The sequence below is a fragment of the Phalacrocorax carbo genome, chromosome 3 (genome assembly GCF_963921805.1).
Source record: "Phalacrocorax carbo chromosome 3, bPhaCar2.1, whole genome shotgun sequence".
In the NCBI taxonomy this organism is placed as follows: Eukaryota; Metazoa; Chordata; class Aves; order Suliformes; family Phalacrocoracidae; genus Phalacrocorax; species Phalacrocorax carbo.
In genome coordinates this window covers 65026619-65036499 of record NC_087515.1, presented here as the reverse complement: position 1 = coordinate 65036499, position 9881 = coordinate 65026619, and positions in this window count along the sequence as shown.

Here is a 9881-nt window from a genome sequence, read left to right as displayed (position 1 = left end):
CTGGATGTGTGAATTCAGATGTACTCTGAATTATTAATCAAAGAACAAAGAATGGTTCCAAGCTGCAGCCCCCAGCAGTCGAAGGAGTCACTGCCATTAACTTCCCTGAGAGCACAATTAGGCACAAAGTCCATGTATCTATTTTCACTGTAATTTTTAAATGTACATTGACACTCTATGCTACGGAATCCTTGCTGTGTATGTGTTGGCAATGGATTTCCTCAGGATATTTGGGCTTCAAAGTGTCACAGATACCCAGGAATGATGAAAAAGAATAGGATAGATACATAGCAATGCTCTTTTTAAAGCCATATTCACGTTAGCTCTTGTCATGCCTTCCTCCAGCAAGATGACAGAAGCGATCATAAACTGGGCAGTCTATTTCCCCCCTTTGTGTGCCTATTCATTAAAACCAGCCAAGCCTTTAAAAATACTCTAAAAACCTGTGAACGGCAGGGGTGAGAGGGTGGGAGGTAAAAGGAGGGGGAGAGGAGGGGTAGAAAACTCCCAAGGAGAAAAGTACCAATTCTTCTCCTCTGGGACATGTGAAACTCATCTATACTCCAAAGCCAGGTAAGCGGGGGAGCTGCTCTGCAGCAGGCTAGTAACTGAGCAGCACTGCACTTCAGCTGGCACAGTGTCTCTGGTATTAGCTCTGGGAAGGCTGAAATGCCAAAGCCTATTGGATTTCAAAAAGTAATTTCTCTCTCACACCTGTATTTCCCACCCCGCCAAACACACTTAACACTTCCATAAAAGTAAAATGTGGTGATGAAATATGTTGAGCTGGACAAATTGGAAGGTCTGATTTGCAATATCAGATATATTAATTTGGTTTTGATTATTTCCATGCTGAATCAAGGATATAGGTTTGCACTGTCCTTTTGATTTAAACATATGATTTTTATATACACTAAGGACACATTGGATCACTGTGAAAGCACAGAGGGGCCTTAATATGTGAGTAAATTATTTTTTATACCCACTTTATGTCTATTTATTCTAATTGAGCAAAATCCTGACTGTACTGGAGATCAGTGGGAATTCTGCCATTGACTTCAGAGGCTCCAGGATTTTGCCCAAGCACAGTGTAAAATGATTTATATAGGAATTCCCACCAGCCTTTTTTACAGAAATTCTGATCTAAAAGTTCAAAAATCCTGTTTTGCTGCAGAAACAAAGCGGAGGTGTGCTTTATTCTTTTTATGTGGTTCTAGAGTATTCACTGTTTTCTGCTAAAAAAAAAATCAGTTAAGTTTCAGAGTGTTAGCAGACTCTCTGCTTGCCCAGGGGGGCTGGGAGAGAGGGGGATAGATGGGAGAAGCTTGTTTGCTGCTTGCATCGGAAGGCGTTCAGTGTACAGTACCTTACAGGAGAGAATTTAAAAACAACAACAAAAAAAAAAGAAGTTAAATTTAGCCCGTAACATGGTACAGGAGAGAATGTCTCCCCGGGGTGCCTCTACGCCAGGCTACAGAGTGCCATCCCCGGGCTCTAACAGATGCCCAGCAGAGAAGCTCCAGGCCCTAAACCTCACCAGAGTCTCTTGTGTTAATGAGGACTCTTGATGCAGTTTAAGGTACACTGGTGAGCGGCCCTAAATCAGAGCTCGTCCTGCTCAGGAAACGTCCCGGCGGCTGCGGAGGCGGGTCTGTTTGCATTCCAGATGTGGCGCCTCCAGCCTGCCTCTGACCAGCATTCATTTCTGCACTCCACAGCTGGTCCATGTAAATGTGCCATATTGCAGCCCATCTGCTCAGAGAGTGCACAGTGGCACATCTCTCTCTGACAGTGGACCATTTTATTGAATGCTATAAATATTGAAATTCATAGGCATGAAGCAGCAGATTTTTAATGTTACTTAGAGAGACATTTGAGCCACAACCTTTGGCAGCAGCACACGCTGCTAGTATCTCAGTACACTGCGCGCCATTTGGTTCAGACTCATGAACAACTTTTCCAGAGATTTCATGGCTCTCCAATCCCAGGTAAAATGGAGTACAGACCCTGTGGGATGATATTTAGTGTGAATGTCACCCTGCATACAATGTGCATTTGGGATATGGACTTTCCAGCCCTGTGCTGTGTTAAACCATATGTTAATGTTTTCATACTCAGAAAAGATTAGATCGGGGACCAATAAAGTTTCAAAACTACAAATAATAGGCTAACCAAAATGAAATGTGAGGTATTCCTAAGCCTGAGTGTTGTTTTTTGTCTCCCAAAGTCTCTGCAGTTTTTGTTTTTTAAATGGCAACACTGTATTTTGCAACAAGAAACTGGCATATTCATATTTTATAAGCTAATACATGTAAATTTTGTATTAGCGAGTAAACATCTCTATTAATTTGAAATTCATGGCATCTGATCTGGAAAAGAAGCAAAATACCACTTTGCGGTTTTCTATTTGTCAAGTAGTCCCTAGTAAGTGTTCAGTGAGCTGGGAAGAGCTGAACCCCAAACTAGGATAAATGTATGGGGGTTTTTTGATGGATTTTTTCTTCTTGCCAAGCCAGCAGTTCCTGCAGAGCATCAGGAATCAGCCTTTTTCCTTTTGGAATCAAAAGGAATTTTCCCATCTACATTCATTAGAGAAGGATCAGGCCCTTAATGAGAGAAACAGCGTTAAAAAGGGAGAACATATTTGAAATTCTCTAAAATGCTCTGAAAAAAGTCATGTTCGTTTTTATGTGGGATGTTGAGCCTGCCATGACATCCGTGATGTTTTCGACTCCTGGAGCTGTTCAGGCAGTAAATAACATCACACTCAGCGGGCGGTAACTTGGGGAGTGAGATGCGGTGTTTGTTTTATTCAGAAGTGTGTATCCCGGTTCCTGTGACAAGCAGGCTAAAAAGTTTTCTGAGCATGTGAATTGGGGACTGGGGGGGGAAAAAAAAGCCAAGCAAAAAAGATCTGCTGAGGACATTGTCTTGGCACGTATGTTTCTCGAAACTGTGCTGCTTTTTAAGTTCGCTTCATTATCTCTTTTGCAGTTGCTTCATTGTCTTCATTATAATTTAAAAAGAGGGAGGAAAGACGGCATCTTTAATAGCGAAGTCGTACCGTTTGGACAATAAGCTGTGTCACTGCTCAAGCCAGTCCCCCAGTTCCCAATCAGCAGCGTTATGTAAGGTGGCAGGTTAATAAATGCGACACACTGAAATCATTTGTACCAGATTATCTCTCCTTCCAAACTCTGACAGATGCTAAGTCCAGCTGGTAAAAAAAGTTTATAGGCGAGTTGGATCTGGGGCCTTCACACACTCCACAATGTTGGCTACCAATGCTTGTTTTAATGAGTCACGAATTGCCTGTTTATCTTCTGCTCCCTGCTGTTTCTGCATTTTCTCTTCCAGAACAATCCTAGAAACACATGCTGCTACAGACGCTGGAGCAATGTGTGTAGACATTTGAGCCAAATTATTATAAAGAACTCTTTCTTCTTGGATATTAAAAAAAAAAAGGCGAGAATTGCACATTGCCTAGCAAATCGTTATCTCAGATGTTCGCTGTGACATGCTCAATATGGCCTACCAGAGAAAGTTGGAGACATTTGAAACCTTAACAACTACACAAAATGACACTGTAATTGGCGGGTTTTGTTGTTCATGTTCTGGCTCTGTGAAAACTGCTCTAAACACTTTGTTTAATGATGTTACATTATGACAACACATGGCTTCTATAGAGCAAGTCATCATGTTGAACATGCGACATCACAGGAAGGGGAGCGGGGGGCCAGTGGGGCTCGGTGCCGGGGAGAGGGGCAGGGTGCCCACACATGCCAGCACACATGTGTGCACACATGGGGAAAGGGGTGAATCAAGGCTGATGCGCTCCCATGGATGGGCTCCTCTGCCCATCCTAATGGCTTAAAGCCAGCTGCGATGTCTTTCCAGGAAAGCTGTTGACTGTGGGGTGCATGGGGGCACCGACCCCCAGCAAAGCTGCAGCCTCCATCACCCTCTGACCCTTCTGCTGCCATGGTTGTAGCCCTGTTATTTGGACATGCTGGGCTGACTCGACCTAGCAATGCCCGGACTCAGAGGGCTCTCTGGGCAGAGACATGTGCCCCACCACCCAGCTGGGAGCAGCCATGGTCCAGAGCTGACACCGTCTGTGCCAGAGACAGCCAGGCTTTGGAGCAAACCACTGCATGACATTCCCATGTGGACCATGTTGTCCCACAACATAACCTGAGGACATTTAGCTGCCATGATCCTGTTTAACAGAAAGTCCCCTTGTAACCTCTGAAATAATGTGCACACATGGCATGGAATGCAGGTGCAAGACAGCCCCACTTCCACAGAGGTGCCCTGTATAGCTGTATGGGGAGCCCTGGGACAACCCTGGCCTGAGATCCTCCAGCGCAGGCAGGGGCACTGCTCTCCTCATGCAGCATGGTGAGGTGCTGGATCCCTCTGATCCTGCAGGAGACCTTCTGCCCAAGGGGACACAGGATCTCCACACTGCAACAAGGGGTACATGCAGGAGGGTACAACGGCACAGGGTGTGTCCAGGAGGGCTGGCTGGGCTTTGGGTGGGTTCCTGAGGAGCAGAAATGGACATGTAGGGAATGTTCATCACGTGTTACAACATGGTTGTGCACCACCTCCATTTCATCTGTGTGTGCTGAGCACACAGGGGCAAACTCACTACGCGATGTGTCTGTGGAAAGGGGGCCCAGTGCTGTGAACCTTGGCACAGCCCCAGCTTCCTTGGGTGTGCTGAAAACAGCTGGATGGAATATCTCTCCGGTGGCTCGGGAAACTTTCTCTAGCTGTGGCCGCTGTATTTAAAGTGGCTTTGCGCGGGGTAGCAGCAGCGGCTCCCCCCTTTGCAGGTTTCCCAAGGTTTCTTTGTGTGTCGGCTGCCTGACTGAATGGCCTCCCTGTCGCCCTCAGAAAGAAAACAGTGAGGAACCCATTTTTGCCAGCGCTTCTGGTTATTAATAGAATGTTTCAAATTTGTCTATTCTTTGCACATGGGAAACTGTATGGTCATTTGGCAGATGTTGAAACTCACCGATTTTATATCCAGCAGCTTGGAAAAACAATGGATGTCATACTCTGTTTAACAAAATATATGCCAGGCAGAGTCCATCTTCTGTGCTAGCAAAGTGAATCTTACTCCTACCAATCACTCACTGTCACGAAGCTGAAGGAACCACAGTAATGCCATAAGATGATTTGTTTGTAGCTCTAGCTTTCACCTTAAATGGTGCAGCTCTCCCATGCAGCCAAGATGCAGTTATTGCCAATGCTGCCTTATGTCTTCTTTCTCTTTTTATTTAGCTGGTTTAGCAATATGCTAATGACAGGAAGAAAACATACATATAAAATATTGTAAGCATCAAGACATGGAAGGAGAAGGTAAATTTGGCTCCCAACCATGAAATCTTATTCTGCAGTTGCCTTCTTAATGGCATCTCTTGAGGTCAGTGGCTTTGAATTCTCCCAATTGTATGGGGTCACTCTGGCAGCATTGACCAAGTAGAAAAGATTCAGCCAGGGGAAACAATGGCAGAAGTCACCCTTTAAATGTCCTGCCTTCTATATCATGCAATTGATTCCAAGGCTCCCCACCACGATGTCACTGTTTGACCAGTTTGCTTTAAAACAGCTTAATTAGCTGAAAGGAAAGCTATGTCTGAGCATGTTTGTGAGAAAAAAACAAAAAGCTCTCGCCTTTCAGAAAGCTCATGCTCTGTCTTGTCGGAAATCTCTGGTTCTGAAATGAAACAACATTCCTTTCATACAGAGTTAAGTCCCTGACAACAAATTTTCCTGGATTGGGGAAACAACCGGTTGCGCCGCGCGCTGATGTCAGCGGTGCTGGTTTGGTTTGATTTGGGGGCCTGAGTGCTCTGCACCTCGGTTAACTGCAGGGACGCTGCGGGAGGAGATCGTGGGAGCTGTGAACAGCTCCGCTGCTCCTGGTCTGAGAGGCAGCCGAGACTGACTGCTTCAGTACTTCGGCCTGGCCATCAGCTAGAGAGGGTTTGAATATGCAGGAAGGAGCAACAGAGGCCTTTAAGTGCTTAAGCCCAACTTTCCTCATAGAGTTCTTAGTTTTTCCAAACCCCAGGTGCAAGCAAGCCCAGGGAATCAGTGAGAAGAAAACTGATTGGAGCAGGAGGTAAAGCACCTGGTATCGGTCAGGAAGAAACCAAAACTGGAGGTTCCAGTCCTGCCTTCCTTAGCCTAACCCTTAGAAAGCAGTGCTGCCTCGGAGCCTGGAGGCATTAAAATACTCAAGGCACTAAGTGATGCAGCTGCTGAAGTAAAACACGCAGAGGGATGTGCCACATTGCCTTTCGTGTCCTCACTTGCTCTCTGAGCTGCAGCGTTTGCAGTGAGAAGGTCAAAATACTGACTTTGGCCCACTACATATTCTTTCCAGCAGCCAAACCTCTCCTGAACATAAGCATTGAGGGGCTTTGTTCTGTGATGGTCGTGGCAGCTTGTTGGCATTACCAGGCTGCTGAGCAACTCTGTAAGAACTGCTGCCCCTCCTGAGGGGTGGAGAGAGGTTTGAGTAATTTGCCCAAGGCTTTAGGAAGAACAAGTTTCAAAGCTGGATCTGTTATGCAAAAATAAACACACAGATTTTCTGTCCAGTCTATTAATCCAGGGTTCCTTGTCAGGCCCTTTGGCGTATGCATTTGCACGGTGTGCCTAGCGCCAGTACCAATGGAAAATATGTGAACCCAGCATCAGAAGTGCATGGTGGAGTGAAGCACATAAAGCCAGAGCAAATCACAGAAAGAGCTATTTAGACAGAGAATAGGATTAGGTTAACACACTCTCTGAGACTGCCTGCACATTGTGATTTTATGCATGTATGTAGTCATACCAGGTTCAGTGAAAATATGCGCTAAATGTATTTATGAAGGGGAGTAAAACTTTGCAGAACCAAGGTCTTAGTGTATTTTGTAACATTTTGGCAGCCTCTTATCCCTGTCATTCATTTTCCTGGGCATTTATGAGACATTTCAGTCTATTGCAGCTCATTTGTTCACGTCTAGAACAGAAAAAGTGTTTCTAAATCATTTTGCTTTCACTGCATGAAGGATTCTGGCTGGGAAATGAAGTAAAGATATGCCTCACTGCTGAATTAAAAGCTTTAGTTAAAAAATTTTCTTTGTAAATGTTTTTTTCCAAAAAACCCAAACGTATTTTAATTCATGTGCTTATATCTGAAACAATATCCTGCTGAAGATGAGATGTTTATCAGCATTTTTTCCTTTCTCAGCTTTACAGAAAGGTGAAGGAAAGGATGATTAAACCAGAAACAAAGTCAGTAATTAGCAGTATAAATCTCTCAGTGATTTCAGTAGGTCACGAAATTAACTGGTACAGGCTTCGGACACATCTGCTCTTTTGGCAAGTGGTGCCCTCCGTGAGCCTGCTCATTGGCTCGCACTAACCACACGATGGGTCTCGGGGAACTTATTTGCGCTCCCTAAGCTAAACACAGCGCAGCGATGAAACCCTACGATTTCTAAAATGCTGAAGCACGTACGAGGGCTGAGCGTTCCCGGTAACTGACAGGCAGCCTCCCACAGTTTTGAAGCACCGTGCTATCACCCTGGGACCCCCAGAGGGAGGGGGATGCGAGAGTTTATTGTGTGTGGCCGAACGCTGCTTTGCAAGGCTCAGATGCAGGAAATTATTTGGAGGTCTAGGGAAGAGGGACCTGGCTGCTGCACCACAGGCTGCTATCAGGAAGGGGGCTATGCCCACAAGCCAGCAAGGACAGCCCCAGCACCAGAGTTACAGCTAGGTTTTCATCCTGGCCTTTCATTCTTCATGCTCCTGGTGGCAGAGCAGCAGTGAAGCAAGAGGCTTAAACTACCAGAAATGGGGAAATAGCAGGGGAGGGGGGAAACCAACAGTTCTGCCTCCTTTCAGCCTCAAAATGTAAGGAAGCAATGCAGTGTTGTACTGCATCAAGCCTTGTCAGCTGTCATGTCAGGCTGGAGACCAGAGGTCAAGTGCCTGCTACAAACCTATCTCGGGGCTGCCTGTCTCAAGTTAGCCATTTACCTCTCAGCCTGTTGGCAGGCAGGTAAAAACATCAACAAAAGCTGTCAGTCTCGCTTGGGACCCTGGTCCCTTTTCTCACTATTTCATCCCAACTTAGAATTATGACTGGGCTGTGTGGCAGCGTCCAGAGGAAGGAGTGCTACCTGAAACTATCAGAGCAAGGAGGGCTGGCTCCTAATTCATAAAGCGAATTCGGCTGGAAATTTTGATGTTCTCACTTTTGTGTAGAAATCCCAGAGATCCACCAATTACGGAATTCATGGCTGTAATTCCAAATACATGTGCTTGATATGCAGAAACCCGAGACCTAGGCTGGGCTCCTGTACCCTGGAAAGACTTCTAGCGAACACAGTGTAGCAGTAAGTGGACACATGCAGCTCTGAAGCCCAGTAGAATTTGTTCCCTGTCTGATTTCATGCCAACCTCTAACATCCTAAGGCCATCAGTGCAAAGGCTGGCTGTAGGACCAAAGAGGGGCTAACATATTTTGCTCAAAGCAAAGCACACCAGTGCTAGGCAAGTGTTTGCTCTTTGGGTTTTTGCACAAGGGAGAATGTCAAGCACTTCCCTAAAATCAGGGCTGGTCTGCAGAGGGAAGCCTGCAGAGTTATTGTGGTACCAACTCTGTCCTATTCCAGAGGGAAAAGAAAAAGAAAACTGAATCAAAAAGACCTACTCTTTCTGAAAGCTCTCCTCATATTTTACCATTTGATCTTTCTCCCTTCCTTTCTTTCTTTCTCCCATTTGTTCTCTCTCCACACATAAAACAATATAAAGATGGGTCAATAGCAGAGCTGGAAAGGTGCTGTGTCCTGCTACTATTTCTTCCATGGTCTTTGATATGCTTTAGATTCTAGGGCATAAAAGCCTCAGCATTAGTGAACTTGATGCAAATTTAGTGTATCTACACCTCAGCTTCTCTGTGTCACAGGGTGTTTGGCTTTACACATATTTCAAACATATTTGATGCTGTTCTTAAAAGCTTTTTGCATTCAATATGTAGTTTCCTGGTATGAGGACTCACCTATATATTATAGCCAAAGATGGGGGAATTCTTATCCTCAGCCAAATATACTCCTCTATAACAGGCAAACTGGGCTATCAAATCTGCTTTGTGCATTTTTTCATGTAAATATGTCCTACTATTCAGATTGCTCTTTGAACTGTATTAGTACAAAGTAGTTGGTGATAGCCTTTTGATTCCTGGTTAGCATTTTACTCCACAGTCTCATATTAACTTCACTGGACTGAGGTGCTGGATGCTATACCATGCTCCGTGAGGATACTACAGAGTGACCATATGGTCACCAGGCATCCTGTTTTTGTAACAGTCCTGCAGCAGTGAAAGGTATTTGACTGATTTGGGTGAGGTTTATTGAACTGCACTTTTCCAGGGCACAGGGCAGCCAAGCCACAGTGAGCTGGGGGAATTAGCAAGCTGGAGCAGATGAGAGCTTTCATCAGCGCTGTGGTGAGGACGCACAAATGCAGTATATTGGCTTGAGGTGCACTGAGATGCAATGGCTCAGATGTTTGGGGATTGCATTATACCATATAGCATCACAACCTTCGACTCTCCTGCACTGACTCAGCAGTAGCCTGCTAGCTGGAAAATCATCCAGTTCCCTTTTATGGCCCTGTAATACTTTTAAAGTTCCTCCAAGGGCCTTAAAAGAGTAAGAAAGTCCCAGGAAATCCTGTTTTGCTGACAAGCTATACTGCTGTGTTCTTTTGGTCTTGCCAGCAAGTCTCAAAAATTACTTGTTCACTAAAGAGACACAACTAAGGGCTTTGGAAGTGGGTTAGAGCGCTCTGTGATAAAGTGTATTTGGATT